This window comes from Rhinopithecus bieti, unplaced genomic scaffold, assembly GCF_001698545.2.
Source record: "Rhinopithecus bieti isolate Rb0 unplaced genomic scaffold, ASM169854v2 scaffold_7673, whole genome shotgun sequence".
Taxonomy (NCBI): Eukaryota; Metazoa; Chordata; class Mammalia; order Primates; family Cercopithecidae; genus Rhinopithecus; species Rhinopithecus bieti.
In genome coordinates, this window is record NW_016806375.1 from 3,124,492 (window position 1) to 3,141,874 (window position 17,383).

The following is a 17,383-nucleotide window of genomic DNA, read 5'->3' on the forward strand; positions in this document are numbered from 1 at the left end:
CAATCAACAAGATGTAACAAAATTTTATAGAATAATTCATCAAATGACAGCAGAATACACATTCTTTTCAAGTGCCCAAAGAAGATATACCAAGATAGACCATCAACTGGGTCATAAAACAAACCTTGGCAAATGTACATGATTTGAAATTATCACAATAGAATCAAACTAAAATTTATTAGCAGATAACATCATCAAACACTTGAAAACTAAACAGCATATGTCTAGATAACTCATGAATCAAAGAAGTCTCAAGGAGACCAAAAAAAAAAAAAACACTGAAAAAAAAATACTGTATATCAATATTTGTGAGGTATAACTAACACAGGCCTGAGGGGGACATTTATAGCACTAAATACATACATTAGAAGAAAGAAAAAGTCTCACATCAATAAGCTAAGCTTTTATTTCGGGAATCTGGAAAAGGTAGAGCAAAATAAAGCCAAAGGAAGCAGCAAGATGGAAATAATGAAGAGCATAAATGAATGAAATTGAAATAAAGTACCTACCTCAGAATAACCATTCAAAAATGATAATTATCATTACCTATCTAATGGCTTTTAAACTCTTTTGATCTCAACTTTCATTAGAAAAAAATTCAGAACATATCCAACCGAATGTATATTTATTGTTTATAAATATGCAGATATTAGTATACAAATATGATCTATGCCTGCTAAGCTTAAATAAAATTTTAAATGTGAATACATAAAATTAGTATGGATATAATATTCTTTTTCAATGGTGTCTTGAGCACCTAAATTTAGAGACTGATGGTTGAACATGATCATCATCTAAGAGCTACTCATTCTTTAAAGCTCAAATGAAGCATCATAATAAGGAAGCCTCTTCTAATCACATCAGTCCCCAGGGATAACATCCCTCTGCTTAACTTAGTAGTAATTTTGACTGCCTTTTATTTTGTACATACACCGTCTTAATTATCATGATAACAATATGCCTAATATGGTTCCTGATATAAATGTGATTATCAAAAGCATATGTAACAACCTGAGGATTTGAATACTTGACAGAGAACTATGGGAAGAAAAATGTCAAACATTCTCACAAAGATAAAATATTTTAAAAACTAGGGATTGAGGCAGCAGAAACTGAGTGGTTATTTTTTTCTCAGAGGTTGAAATAAGGGTCATAACCTGGCATTCTGTAGGCCAAATCCAGTCTACATGTGTGCTGTATTTTGCCAGAACAGTGGGGTTGTTCTCTAACATTAACATTTATGTTAATGCCGTTAGAGTGGGCATATACCGTCTCTTTTGGCACTATTACTTTCTAATCACCCTATTCCTTGATGTTATTTGACTTTGACAACTCCCTGACAGTCCTCATACTTTCTACACCAACACACTAAAGTACAAAGATAAGTAAACTAAAAATCAAAAGTTTTGGGTTTTTGGCTTGTGTGCCATTTGCTAGCTGTGTCACCTTGAGTGAGTCGTGTTCATTCTCTCAGACACCATTCCCTCAACTACAGAATGGTGATGGTAACTCCTGCCCAGTGTGTCTCACGGGGCAAATGAGAATGGTTAAAAACTGTAAAACTGCTGGACATAGAGAGTTGTTATCAGATGACCTCTTAGTCCCCTTCCTGTAGTAAAATATTTTGTTCCTATGATTCTAGAACAACCACTGATAATTGCAACTTCATTTCCTAACAAAGCTGTCAGCTCCATAGCTACAAATGTAAATGGATATGCTACTTAGTGTTATGATGATAAAAACATTAGAAATCCTTGACTGGTTTTCTGATATAATACATGAAATAAATGCATTGTGTGTTGTATGTTGGCATCGCAGGAAACTGGGAGAGTTTGATGAGCAACTGCCTGCAAGATTAACTGTAAAATGGCTTGGATATGAGCACTGTCATCAGGATTGAAAACTGTCAAAGAATGTAATGGGAAAACTAACAAAGGGTAGTGGCGAGTGGCATCGCAGGCTCAAGCAGGTCAAGTTGTCTACAGGGGGCTCTCTGGGATCAGAGTTCAGCCCAGTCTCATTACTATCTTCATTAACTACTCTGGAAAGGGCTGCAGGTCTCTTTAGAGCAATTTGCAGAAGATGCTTACTAGTGAGGGGGTGAAAAGAGAGGCAAAATCATACCAAGCAATCAGACATATGACAATGGAATCTTAGGCAAACATCAAAATCAGATCATTCCGGACACAAAAACATTTGAGTTCCTGACCTCTGAAAATGCTTTCCCCCTCTTCTCTTGTCTACTGAACAAAAGCCATGTTCTGAATTCCTCTCGTCCTCTCTCTGAGGACTTCTTATATCCCTTCAAATAGAACCATCTCTCTGTCTTCTGAAATTCTATAGTTTTGTCCTATTTTATATTACTCATTGAGCTTCTACAAATAAAACTAAATCTCACTTCTTCCTAAATAGTAATTTTCCTGAGGCAAAGAATCACATTTTAATTCTTCTTAAACCTGACGGTATTCAGCACAATGGCACATTCACCTTACTTTAGATTTTGTATCTGATTCTCTACCCCATCTCCACTATCCCATTTCAGACACTTTCTGTCTTTCTCTGAAGACATGGCATCAGCCTGTGTATTATTCATCCTCACTCTCATCTCATCGATGCCCCTTCACTATGCCCTACAATTATTATTTTCCATGCTCCCACAGCACAAGAGTCTTCCTTATATGTTCAGCTGGTCATGCTATTCCTCCTCTCTGAAATTTTTGGTGGTTCTACCTGGCTACTGATTTATGTATATACACCTTATTCTGGTTTCTGAGATCCTATTTGATCTGTTTCTATCCTGTTTTCCTATCTTACCTCCCATTGTTTCCCCTCACCAAATGGCTCCTGGTAATTTTCTGCTCACCAAAACCACCCCACATGGGCTTTCCTCTTTCCTGTGATGGTACCCTTGCCTCTCCTCCAATTCTACCTGCATTCCTCAATTTCCCCATCTGATGTATGCACCTCACTGTGCCAGCTGCCTTTTATCTTTAGTTCCTAGTAAGATAACTACACAAACCTGGACTTCATCCTGACGCTTCCCTCTCTCCCACCCTACCCTTCCAAATCCAACCCAACAACTAATATCACGACTAAGTGCTACTGATTTTAACCCCTAATCATATATTGAATCAGTCAATTTATCTATGTCTACTTCTAACACCACTACAATCTGTTGTCTTGACTATCCACCAAATGCCTAGTTGGTCTCTTTCTACCTCCTTTCTTGTTCTGCAGTGCAATCTAATCAAGTCACTCCTATGCTCAAAATTGTTTCTGAATAATCTAAAGACAAAGACCGAAATATATATTATAGCCTACCAAACTCCTGCAAAGTTAGCCAAAATGCAAGGTTGGCTACTATCTTTACAGTTTTGTTCCACACCAGGTTATCCATATAGCAGGACATTTCTTGGTGCCCTAACAACTCTGATCTTCTTTCAGATCCTCAAATATATCATGTTTCCTGGTTCCTCAGAACATCTAAACACATTGTGTACTCTGTCTAGAATGTCCCTTTTCTTTTCATCTTCTTAACCCTAGTCATATCTCCGAAGTCTTCGTTCAAATAGTTTTTCCGGAAGAACTTTACTTAATGCTCCAGAGGTCCTCTGCTATATATTCTTATAGCACCCTGTGCCTCTTCACTGTGAATCTTTCACTGTGTAATTTGATCTTTTTATAAATTATTTAAATAATGTCTTCCTACGGTAGCTGTATCGCCCTATGAAGGCAATAACTTCTGGGTTTTGTGCACTACTCATCTCTTATAGTGGATTCAAATTTTGACATAGGAATTTGTTGTATGACCAAGCTAATTACTTCAAATCTCTTTTTACCCATCTGTAAATGTGTTATTGCATAGTTTAAATGAAAAATGTTAGTAAAGCCCACAGAATGATATTTAGCATACAATAAATGTATATTAATGATACTATTTTCATACTAATATTTGACAATACTGCCATCCAGCTTCTTGGATGTAGACCATATCTTCCTTTTTAACCTCCACTTTGATGTGCCCGCCTGTGATACTTTGAGTATAGAAAGCCACCAACAAATGAATATTTATTATTAACATCTTTACGGTAGGTCAGTTACAGCCTTTGTCATCTCTGCCACCATGCCCCTGTCTCTTTCTCCACCTCATTTGCTACAAGGAATTCCCAAACATGTAGAAAATACAGTTTTATGAGTAATTCTAGCGCTAAAGAAAGGGAGGGCTTCATGGTAGGAATGAAAAAAGTATTTAAGAGCAGCCATGAATCAACAAGACTACCACATGATTTAAGCCTGCCTGATCAGAGCCCTGCACTCATGTGAGAACAATGGGAGGTCCAAGGATGATCATGAGATGCAGTGCAGGCCAATGAGAAATGAAACTTTTCCTTGAGATTGCTGGGAAAGCACTCTTGTTTTCCCCCATGAGATGTGAAACCAGAAGTTTACAAGGGCTGGAGTTTGTACAGAATAAAATATGCAAAAAAAATAAATAAATAAATAAAAAGATCTGGTTGCTGGTGACATTGATTTGCCTGAAATAAGCCACACTTGAAGCCAGGTATCCCTCAAGACTGTTTGGCTACATAAGACAACAAATTTCCTTTTAAAATATGAGCTATTTAAAATTAGGTTTCCTGTCAATTGCAATCAAAATAATCCTGCGAGATTTGTGGCTTCAAAAAATCAGTTGAATTTAGCTAAATTTTAAAGAGTGTAAGGCCTATAAAGAAGAAGAAAATTCTAGGCAAAGAGAGTAACAAGACTAACACAGGAAGGCCTGAAAAAACAGTGCGTTCAGTGAACTGCAAATAGAGGATGATTCTTGTCTTCAATGTAAAAGAATAAAGACTGATCAGTCTCTGAGGACATCTATTTCCTGAGAGCTAGAATTCCCCATAGCTTCCACCATGTACCTTGCCCATAGTGGACTCAGCAAATGTTAAATTAATAAGCAAGTGAAGTCATGGAAATGTGAAGGGAAATACAGAAATGCCCAGAGGAAGGAGAAATCCTCAGGGGGGAGAACGGAGGAAAACTACCTAATTTCCTCTCTCACTTCATTAGATAAATGGTGAGAAAGGCTGGCTTTGAAAACTAACTACTGGCTACTGTACAAATATTAGTGTCATAAAGCATGCAAATTAAAATGCTGCTGCAGACAGATAAAATTGCATTAGCTATCCAGTGTTTATTCTGAGACTAATAATGATTCGAGCACAAAGAATGATAATTAATTGGTACCACTGATCCTGTCACACCACCTATTCCTCACGTGGCCAGGAGCCCTGCTAGGATGACAGTGTTCCAGAAAGACAGACATTACAGCTGCCTGGAGACCACCATCGCTTAGAGACCACCATTATCAGTAGCAGACCTAGGCATGTGGCACTTGGCTGATGAATTGCTGTTCTCTCCGCCCAGGGTATTCTTCCTCTCTTCACCACATTTACTCATATCTTCCTCGAGGTCTTCAGCTTAAACATCACTTCTTCAGTGAAGTCTTCTCTGATAAGATTGAGTCTTACATGCTCTGATACTTACTCGGATTTCTCGTTGTTTAAACTAAACCTAGTTGCAATATTTTTTTAAAATCTGGATATGAAGTGGATGAATTTTGGTTTTCCTTCTGGACTACAGCCTCTTTGAGGATGGGGACTGTAGCACGCCTAATTCTCATTCTAGTATCCCTCTTGTTACTGCCTGGCACAGATCTGCACAAAAGGTGGGTACTCAGAGTTTGCTGAATGAACAGTATTGACTTCCTTGTAAACTGCATTGACTTCCTTTTAAATTTCATCTCTCTCTCCATCTCATCCTTCTGGCTCATCTTATTCTCTTGCTTTTTCCTAGGTTTGAAATAATAGAAGATAGAGTTCTAGGGAAAGCAAAAGAATAAAGCTTGCCTACTGAAAAAAGAAGTCAAATTTACGAATATAGATAAATGAAGAAAGTAATTTCAAAGAGTGACGTATGCTGTGAGGAAAATCAGACTGATGAGATGGAAAGTTAGGAGGGGGCTACTTCAGAGAGTAGGGTCAGAGAAAGCCTCAACAAGGAGGTTACTTCTGATGAGGAAAAGTCAGCACCAATGAAGAGACTGGGGGAGGTGTAATTCAAGCAATCTTTATCATTTACCCCTGTGCCTTATGGGACAGACAACTAAAAACCAGGAAAGAACATGCTGCTCACTAAGTGGCAGGACCCCTACATTCTACCCTGGTTCCGGATTTGACCCAAGTACTTAGCCTCTTGGCTTCTCGGTTTTCTCATCTGTGAAATGAAGTAATACTGTATTGTATAAAAAGCAGAAAATTCCTTTGACATCTCTTCTGGTTTTAAAACTGATGTGTTTATGAAAAAGTCTGCCCTATCTGGGTGTTTTGGGAAACACAAGTATTTTCACCTCATTTGATCCAGAGTCTTTTTAAGATTTAGCCCCAATTTTCCTGTTAAATTTTCTTTTTGGTCATTCCTCCATTTCCCTCAATACATCCTATACATCAAACATAAGTATCCAGTGTTCCCTATACATACCTTTGGCTTCCCTACATTTCTTGCATTTGCTTTCTGAATAGAATGCTCTTTCTCTCATGTCTGGAAATCTAAGTCCTCTCCAACCTAGAGACCAAGCAACACTTTTGCTGCATTACCATGAAGTCTTCCTAGATGCTAACAGTAAATGTCTCACTTTCTAGACTTGCTTTGATACTTTTGTCTTTGTTCTGGCACTGTCACCATGTCCACCCTAAGGCAAAGTTATCTGTGCCCAAATTTTCTCTTCTGGTTGACTCTAAGCCCCTTAAAATCAACTGCTGCCCTCCCTACTGCCTTACACGTAAGAGGCACTACATCACACTATACAAATGGAGGTGTTTATTAAAAGACTTTTTGGCAAAGAGCATATTAACAAGTGCTGGCCAATGAATTTCTTCTTGAGTGGCAGCTATTATTGACTTCAAAGAGTTACCTTCAATGAGCAATGCCTTCCCTGGATGTGGGAGTAGAGTACAGCAGTACACATGCCTTGAATTCACCATACCTGGTTTAGGTTATGGAGGTTTGCCCAGATGACAGATAGGAAACAGATATCTAGGATCTTGAATAGCAGGCAGAGTCTACTCTGCTTAGTACCTGGATAAGGAGCGACCTCCTAGGAATATTAGTTGCTTTAGATTTTTGCATGCCAAGCAGAGTTCCCTCTTTATAGTTTTAACCTCCCACCAAGATATTGGTTATATTGTTGATTGTCACAGTCATCAGCTAGTCCTTGTAAGTATTATTGAGTTCAAATTAACATATTTTGAGGACTTCTCTGTGCAGGACACTGTGAGATCTCCTGAGGATAATGGTGCAATGTTCTTTCAAACTGCCATTTCTGATCATGCCTGTGCCTATGATGACAATTGTACTATTGTGCTAGGAATTTATCAAAGAATAATCTTAAAAGTAGGCAAATTGGGTGGTGGTTATACAAAAAAAAAAATAATAATAATCCCCTCTGTCAATTGTGATGCATTCCTGAAAATTCAGCCAGTGAAGGTTGACTTGCACTTTTGCCTTCCTATAAAAAGAGATGCCCTCAAGTTGAAATAACAGTGTCAGCATATGCGCAGCACCCTGTCCTTTATAAAACCCCTTGATTTCCATTATTTCATTTATTCTCATAATCAACACACTATGAGGCAGAACACACAGGGAGTCTAATCATGTTCTGGAGAGGGGAACTGATGTCCAATCATTCACTCAAAATTACTCTCCAAGGAAGTATCAAGTTGGAATTAGAGCCCAGGTCTTCTCTCTATTTCTGGTGATACTTCCTTCTATATGAAATGGCGTCAACATCTATCTCACTTTAGGGAGTTGTCCTCACTTTAGGGAGCTGCTTAGATCAATTCTGTTAATTATCTTTTTATAAGGAGTATTGAGGGCCTTAGAGAAGTGGGGAAGGTAGGTGATAGCAAAGAGAGAGACACTAAAGAGGATAAGAGGAAAAAAAAAAAAAAAAAAAAAAAAAAAAACATTGCATGTAAGTGTTGTTGCCAGCCGAAGGGGCCATTTAACAGCATCTCATAATCGATAGCATAGGAACTGTCCTGTAGTTTCCTTCAAACATACCAACAGTCCATTGTTTCGTGTGGAATTCATTTACTTCCCTTTAGAAACACAACCCTGCCACCTCCATGGTAATGGATTTTTAAAGTTTTATTTTGAGATAATCATTGATTACCTACTATTTACCCCAGTGGTAACTGGGTAATCTTGTGAAACTATAATACTTGATCACAGTCTGGATATTGACATTGATACAGTCAAGATATAGCACATTACCATTATCTAAAGGATTATTTTGCCCTTTTATAACCTGTTTCCCAATTGCTTCCCATCTCCTACCTTTTCCTTAACCCCTGAATACTAATAATCTGTGCTCCATTTCAATAATTTTGTCGTAAGAATGTAATGCAAATTGAACCTTATATTATGCAACCTTTTAGGACTTTTTCGATCAGAAGAAAATATCTCTAAAATTCATCTGTGTTGTCACATGAATCAACAGATCAATAAGTCCCTTTTGATTGATTTATTTTAGCTTGGTAACATTCCACAGGATGGATATGCCACAGTTTGGATAACCATTTACCTCTTGAAAGGTATCTGGTTTGTTTCCAGTTCTAGATAATTGTGATAAAGCTACTGTAAACATTCTTATACACATTTTTATGTGAACATGCATTTTAACTTCTCTGGGATAATGTCCAGGACTGCATTGCTGGATTATATGGGAGTTATATGTTTTGTCTTTTAAGAAACTGGCACACTGTTTTCTTGATGGCTGTACACTTTTATGTTCCATTAGTAAGGTGACAAAGTGGTGAAGTTTTCCCAGATTCTCACAAGCATTTGGTAGTTTATTTTTTATTTTAGTCATCCTCCTAGGTCTGTAGTGACATCTCACTGTGGTTTTATTTTGCCTTTCTCTCTTGGCTAATGATATTGAGCAGTTTTCTCACATGTATGTCATCTGTTTTTATTCTCTTCTGTGAAATGTCTATTCCTGATTTTTGTGCATTTTCTAATTTAATTGTTTGATATTTTAGTGTTACAGTTTGAGTTCTTTACATGTTATAGATACTAGTCATTTGCCAGATATGGTTTTGTAAATGTTTTCTCCCACTCTGTAGCTTGTCTTTTCATCTCTTAACAGTCATTCACAAAGCAAAAGATGTTAATATTAATGAAGTTCAGTTCCTTGATTTTTCCTTTTATGAATGATGCTTTTGGTGTCAAATCTAAAAGCTCTTTGCCTAGCACTAGATCCTGAAGATTTTGTTTTCCTTCTAAAAGTTTTATAGCTTTATTTTATGTTTAAGTCTGTTATCAATTTTGAGTTCATTATTATAAGGTGCGAGGTTTAGATTACAATAGTGTTTTCTTTTTTTCCTGGGCTATAGATGTCCAATTTTCCTTCACAATTTGTTAAAAGGCTCTTTTACCTCTACCAAATTGCATCTGTACTTTTGTCAAAAATTGGGCATATTTGTGTGCATCTTATTCTGAATTATCCATTCATATTGATGTATATATCTGTATCTCCACCAATACTATACAGCCTTGACTTCTGAAGTTATATATTAAATCTTTAGATCAAATAAACTGATCGTTTCTACTTTTTCTTCTCAAAATGCTACTATCCATTTGAGTTCCTTTGCATTGTCATATATGTTTTTGTTTAATGTTGCATATATCTATAAAACCCTTACTGGGGTTTTGATAGGAATTATATCAAACCTCTATTTCAATTTACCTACAATTGACATCTTTTCTATATTGAGTCTTCTAATCCATTAACTCAGTATGTTTTTCTATTTAGGTATATTTTGACTTCTTTCATTAGTGATTTTTGTTTTCAGCATACAAGTCCTATACGTGTTTTGTTAGATTTAAATCTAAGTATTTTATTGTTTTCTTTTGAGCTATTATACATCATTTTATTTTTAATTTTGACATCATATGCCCATTGCTGAGATATAGATATTCAGTTAATTTTTATATGTTTATCCTGTATATTATGGCCTTGCTGAACCAACTTTTGTATTCTAGGTGTTTTCTTTTTTGTGTGTATGTGTGGATTCTTGGAATATTCTTTGTAGTAGTCTTGTGGTCTCCAAATGTGGTTTTATTTTTTCCTTCTGAACTGTATGCCCTTTATTTTCTTTACTTGCCTATCACACTGGCCAGAAATTCCAGCACTGTGCTAAATTAGAGTGTTAAGAGCAGATAACTTTGTCTTGTACCCCAATCTTAGAGGAAAAGTATTCAGTGTTTTACCACTAAGTTTAATGTTAGCTGTGGTATGTGTGTGGGGGGGTGTGGGTGTGTGTAGATGCTCTTTATCAAGTTGAGGAAATTTCCTTCTATTCCTACATTTCTGAGAGTTTCTATAACTGTCAATGGGTCCTGCATAAATTGCTATGTTATCTTTTTTTACTTTGAGACGGAGTCTCACTGTCATCCAGGCTGGAGTGCACTGCTGCGATCTCAGCTCACTGCAATCTTTGCCTCCTGGGTTCAAACAATCCTCCCACCTCAGCCTCCCAAGTAGCTGAGATTACAGGCATGTGCCACCATGCCTGGCTAATTTTTTTTGTACTTTTAGTAGAGATGGGAGTTCACCATGTTGTCCACGCTGGTCTTGAACTCCTGACCTCAAGTGACCCACCTGCCTCGACCTCTTAAAGTGCTAAGATTATAGGCTTGAGCCACTGTGCCTGGCTTATGTTATCTATTTTCATCTCTAACCTCGGACTATGTTGGATTATATTGGCATTGGCATATTTTTGCATATTGAACCAGACTTGTATCCAATAAATAAATTCCACTTGGTCATGATTTATAATTATTTCCATATATTGCTAAATTATTTATTTTTTGGGGGGGGTCTTACTTTCTCACCCAGGTTGGTGTGCAGTGGTGTGATCATGGATCACTGCAACCTCTGCCTCCCAGCCTCAAGCAATCCTCTTAACTTCAGCCTCTTGAGAAGCTGTGACCATAGGTACATGCCACCATGCCCAGCTAATTTTTTGTATTTTTGGTAGACACAGAGTTTCATCATGTTGCCCAGGCTGGTCTCGAACTCCTAAGCTCAAGTGATCCACCCAACTCAGCCTCCCAAAGTACTGGGATTACAGGCGTGAGCCACCGGCCTGTCCCGTTGCTAAATTCTTTTGCTAATATTTTGTTAAGGATTTTTGTGTACGTGTCATGATGGGTATCAGTCTGTAGTTTTCTTTTTTGTACTTTCTGCGATTTAGTATCAGCAATCAGAGGGATCCTAGCTTTGTAAAAGAATTGGAAAGTGTTTCCTCCTCCTCCTCTTCTTTGCTCTAGAAGGGATTGTGTGGAATTGTTGTTATTTCTTTTTAATCATTTGGTTAAATTCTTCAGCAAAACCATCTGGGGTTGGAGATTCCTTTATGGGGAGTTTCTAAATTATGAATTTAGTTTCCTTAATAGTTATTGGGCTATCAAATGCTCTGTTTTACATTGAATGTGTTGTGATAACTTCAAGGAATTGATCCATTTCATCTAAGCTGTCAAATGTGTAAGTGTAGAGTTGTTCATAGTATCCCCTTATTCTCCTTTTTATGTTTACAGTCTCTGTAATGGCATCCCCTGTGACATTCCTGATACACCACCTGGAGGGAGAGAAGGTATGGAGGGAGAGAAGGTGTGCCTCCTTACTGGGTTTGGGTGGAAGTCCAGGTTCCCCCATACGATTTACTCTGATACTGATAGGGATTGGAGCTTGTTACTGCCCAGCAGGGATAAAAGTTTCAGTTCCTCACTTGGCCAGACAGCACCCTGGCGGGGCTGGGGGAGGCTGGCACTCCTTGTTACAACATGGTGAGAGTGGAAGTGAGGAGTCAGAGTGGCTGCAGGAGTGCCATTACTGGCTAAACATTTTCTGTTTTTGCCTGAACGCTCTGCTTTGACTGGAGAAAGGTCTTTTGATGTTGCTTGGCTTGTTCGTGCCTATTGGTATTTCCAGTTAGCTGGCTTTACCAGCACTTAGTCTGGGTTGTATGATGCAAAAAAGAAAACCCAGGAAACTCAGCCATGTCATCATTCAGGGCACAGTTCCCTCTCCAGTCTGCCACCTTCTGCCCAGTTTTCAGAGTCGTCTTAGTTTGTCTTACAATGTTCAGCGTTTTTATTTGTGCTTAACAGGAGAAATAGGGATAGTTGTTATCTATTCTGTTTTATCTGTAGCGTGCTGCTTTACTTTAATAACAGACATGTGCCTAGAAGCATGCCTGATGTCCGAATAGTTTTTATTTAAAGACATTTTAATCCATATATAAAACCGTAGGATTTAGAAAAATGAACAAAAGACCAGAGAAGATAGAGAAGATTGAGTTTCCAAGGAGTGGCAAGTCATCTGATATAGCTCTGATATAATGGGTGCATGACAGGGCCTAAAGAGAAGGGGTTGGAGATAAGGACCTTGAGCAGTTTGAATTTCTTCTGTGCTAACAGGAAGTCATTGAAGGCTATTGTGCAGACCGGAGCATGGCTTGAGGGCATTTTCAAGGTTGCCCTCCTGTAACATGCCCTCTGAGATGACAAGAGCTTGAGCTAGTGACATACATAGGTATTGAAACATTTAACATGACAATTATAATATAGTTGAACATGGTCAAAAATGAGGTTTTCCCAGACTGATTTGTGTACTGAATCAAAAGTGCCTACAATGATTTATACAAAAGCTAGTAACACCATCCAGCTGTTTACTATGCATACCTGTAATCTGTACAGTTATTTCATAATGATAAATTATGCAATTAGACTTCCATCACTATAGATATAAACACTACAGAAAAACTGATTACGGTTTTGTATTCCCTTAGTGCATTAATAGAATCAATTATGCTGTGTTTTCAATATGACAAACTGCTGGAGAGATTGTGCATGATTTTTTTCCCTCATTTTTTGTATTGTTAATTTGCCTAGTAATTATCTCTTCAGGCAACACTTGAGGTTACTGAGACAAATCATTTGGGAAACCTGGAGACCAGGGATGAGAAGTCCTTTTGAGGGTTCATCTTCACTCTGCTGTCTTGTAGATTGTGTCTTCTCAGTCGTCACCTGTGGGCTTTGAGCAAGCATGTCAGATCATTTTGCTTTGGAGAATAGACCACGGGTAGAGAAAAAAAAAATGAGATTTTTTTTCCTAATTTTTAAACATTATTATAACTATTTAATTTTTACGATGAAACTATTTCTAAGTGAAATCTCATTTGCACCTCAATGCATTAAAGAGCTAGACAGGGAGGTGCTCTGGCTGAAATAGGAGAGTTTGCCAGGATTTCCCTGCCTGCCTTCAGGAGCCATTCTATTAAGGGAACCTCAGAGACAAATCTGCAGAAATAATAGGCCTGGTTTGAAACATCGCAGTTCTGCCTGACTTGGTTGTATTCTTTGATGTTTACAGATGAGAAAATCCATTTATTCATTTACTCCACAAATATTTATCAAGTACCAACACTGCCAAGCACTGTGCTGGGAACTGAGACTATAACACTAAACAAGATAGAGGATAAGAGACTCACAGAGACTATTGACTCCTAGTCTTTGGACCCCTCTCTAGAAAGCATGCTCCTCTGTGGTCCCCATAATGCACATATTGGGTTTCTTTGCCTCTTCAGTGTTTGCCTTTCTCCTCCCTTACTCAGGTGGACAGTGACCTCATGCTCTCCCTAATAAGTCCTCCAAAGAAAAAATATCTATCTAAAAAGAGCTATCTACTATGTTCCTTCTAAGAATAATTAATTGTCCCACAATACTGTTGAAAGTAGGAAGGGGCTTTTAGGAAACCAGGAGTCGAGTAATGTTTTTTTAAAACTGTGGTTGTGTTTTGTTTGTTTGTTTGCAAACTGTAGTGGCATGCGTATCCTTTCTGAGCCCAATAGCTGGTTGGTGAAAAGTTTCTGCTACTTCTAGCCTTATTTCAGATGTTGTTTTCCTTTGTAGAGAGATACACTTCTCTAATCCACAAACTCCATCTCTTGCTTCATTTATCTAATTTAAAGAAGCAATAGAAGTTGGATTTCCAGATTTAGCAAATTAAAACATGGAACACCCAGTTAATTTGAATTACAGGTCAATAACAAATACTTTTAAGTATTAATATATCCTAAATAATATATGGCACATTTTTATACTAAAAAGTATTAAATTAATATTTTTAATATAAACATGACACTAAGTATCGCATAGATCATATGCATTCTAAAATATTATTAACCATTTATCTGAAATTCAGACTTAACTGTCATGTTTTGTCTGGTAACACTAGGTAGACCACAGTGATTACAATTACTAGCTAAGTAGTAAGTCAGATTGGAGTTCTGTCAATTTCTAACTTGCCAATTTACTTATAAACTTCAATTTTCACATCTTTAAAATAGAGATAGACAAGACAACCTATATTCTGTGCTTGTTGAGAGTATTACATGTATGAATGCTTTTGCAGTGCCCTGCAACTGCATTTTTTTTTTTACAGTAAGCTTTTAATTGATGGTGGCTGTTTTTCTTCTTTTGAACTCCAGAAAACATCAGTGTGTGTGTGTATACATATATACACACACATATAGAGAGCAAGCGTGTGTGTGTGTGTGTGTGTGTTCTGTCCCACTGAAACATTCTGCTGTAAGTGAAAAGAGGAAAAATGGATGCATTGCTCATGGTATTTCAGGATTGTTGAGGCAGAAAAACAGAGCTATGGAAATGCAAGCTGTTATTATACCGTTAGGTTTCATGGCCTGTTGAAAAAAAATTTGGGCTTAATTCAAGAGTTATTTGCATTGCTCATAGGATAGCACAGATATATTTTCAGTCTGTCAAGCTCATTTTCAAGCACTATGGGTACCGCATAGTTTAAATGAATTTTGCCAGCCATATTCCCATACTGAGAAATCCAAGGCATATGTTCCTGATTCATTTCCACTGAACCAATCAAATTGTTCTTTTCTTTCTTTTTTTCCCTGAACTCATAGATATTTGCAATGTGTCAGGAGATATTTTATTTCGATGTTCTAGAATTCGTTGTTATTAGCAAAGATACTGGTGATTATGAATTTATGTGCATACCTGTCTCTCCTTCACCACCTTTTTATCTATAGTATAATCACTGCTCAAGTAGGATGTGGAATTGTATATTGGCAGCCTCTGAGCCAGAATACTTCCATATGAAACACTCGAATGGATATTAACAGCATCAGTCTTTTAAACAAATCAGAATTTCAAAGAGCATTGATAACCAAGTTTACACCTGAAACTGCTATAAGTAACATCCAACAAGTTCAGCCTCTTAATAGCAAACACTGGTTAATATAGCTAAGCTAGCTAGCATTTTGGAATTTATTTTATGCCTACAGTAAAAGATATAATTCATTCTAGGGATCAGAGTGCTAAAGACCACCCCAATTTTCCCTTTGCCTGATTATGGATTTTAAGTAACCACAAACATCAAAAAGAAATAGAATTTCATTTCTACCAATATAGTAGAGTTAAATCGTGGTATAAAAGCCACTAAAGAATGACTCCAACAAATGCTATGAAAATATATTTGAATAGCTTGATGATGACCAGGGAGACCATTATAAGAATTGCTGTTGATTTTTCAAAAAATATTTTAATAATAATGCACTAAATAGAATTTTTAATGTAATTCACCCAAATGAATATTGCCAAAATGATATAAAGTTGATTTTAACACTGCAAATTTTGGATAGACCATTTCAGCTACACATTTAATCTCAACAGTTTTCTGTATGTGTGTGTGTGTATATATATATGTGTGTGTATATATATATATATAATTTTATAATCTGTATTCACAAATTAATGACAAAAGTTAAGCATTTTTGGTTGAGTGCAAGAGTACTGTCCATTCATGAGTAAATGGTTATTCTGTGGATGGCAAGGACTCAAACAATGAGGTTACAGGATTGATGCCATACCTAATTTACTTTAGGGATGTGGTGGCAGGACACTCAGGCAGATAAGGTTTGAAAGCGTACGCTGTTTTTTAATAACCAATCTTTTCTTTCTTGAGCCCTCAAGAGTTGCTATTTGTCACTTTGCTTGAGTGATCAATCTAATTTGTATTTTAACTATTTACACACATTTCATATCTATCTACTAGACTGTGAGCTGATGGAGGGCAGTCTCTCCACAGGATCTGATTCAACTATATTCCCTTTTTAATCCCCTGTATGGTGTCTTTACCATGTTGAGTTATCAGTAAATATTACCTTTAACCCATGTTTAAGGATGGGGAATTATCTATGGACATGGATAAAAAGTAGATGTGCCTAGTTATGTGCAATCAGTTTATAGTCAGGCCTGACAGGTTCATCTGCAGCTGGAGCTAATAAATCTATTAAGATTTTTAATATGGCAACTTTGCAGGCTGCAAAAGTCATCAGACACACTGAGCCAATCTTTAATCAACTCATCATCTAGTAAAAAGAGCACAGGGTTTGAAAATGGAAGACTTGAGTATTTGTCTCATTTCCATCATGTACTATGAAGAGTGCATTTGTGAGGAGTTAAGGAAATTTCTTCAACTTTTAGAATTTGCCCCCTTTGTGGAAGGCAGCACTCACTCACACTGTTTTCCCTTAGAGTTTTTGTGATGATACAAATGAGATGAAGTACCTCTCAGAATCTGTCCTGTACAGAAATTCTCACAAATGGGCAAAGATACATTGATAGGAAAGTTTACCTTAACACTATTTGTAGCAGTAAAAAGTTAGAGTCAGGCTAAGTGTTCATTAACTGAAAAACGGTTGAACACTAGCCCATTCATAAGATTAAATACTATGCAACTGTTAATGATGCAGATCCACATACTAATAAAATCCCCATGATACATTTTGAGTGGAAAGAACTGAAAATCTGGCATACCTATGGTTTCATTTTTAACAAAAAAAAAAAGAAGTAAAAGGTGTGTGGGAAGATGAATTGTTAGATTGAAAGCTGTAGGACGCCATGAGGTATGGTTGGCTTTGAAGAGGAGAAGTAATAAAATTGATAAGAAGGAGAATAGCAAATATATATTGAGTTCTTAATATGTGTCAGGCACCATTCTAAAGGCTTTATATTCATTAACTTGATTGACATCACAACTTTGTTATGAGGGTACTATTTTTATTTCCACTTTACAGATGAAAAAACTGAGGGACAGAGGTGACATAATAAGTCTGAGGTCATAACAGAAAATGACCTAAAAGATGAAAACAGGACTTAAATCCACATAGTCTGACCAGAAATTCTGCCCTCAGGGATCATCCTGGGGATGATACCAAAATGTACT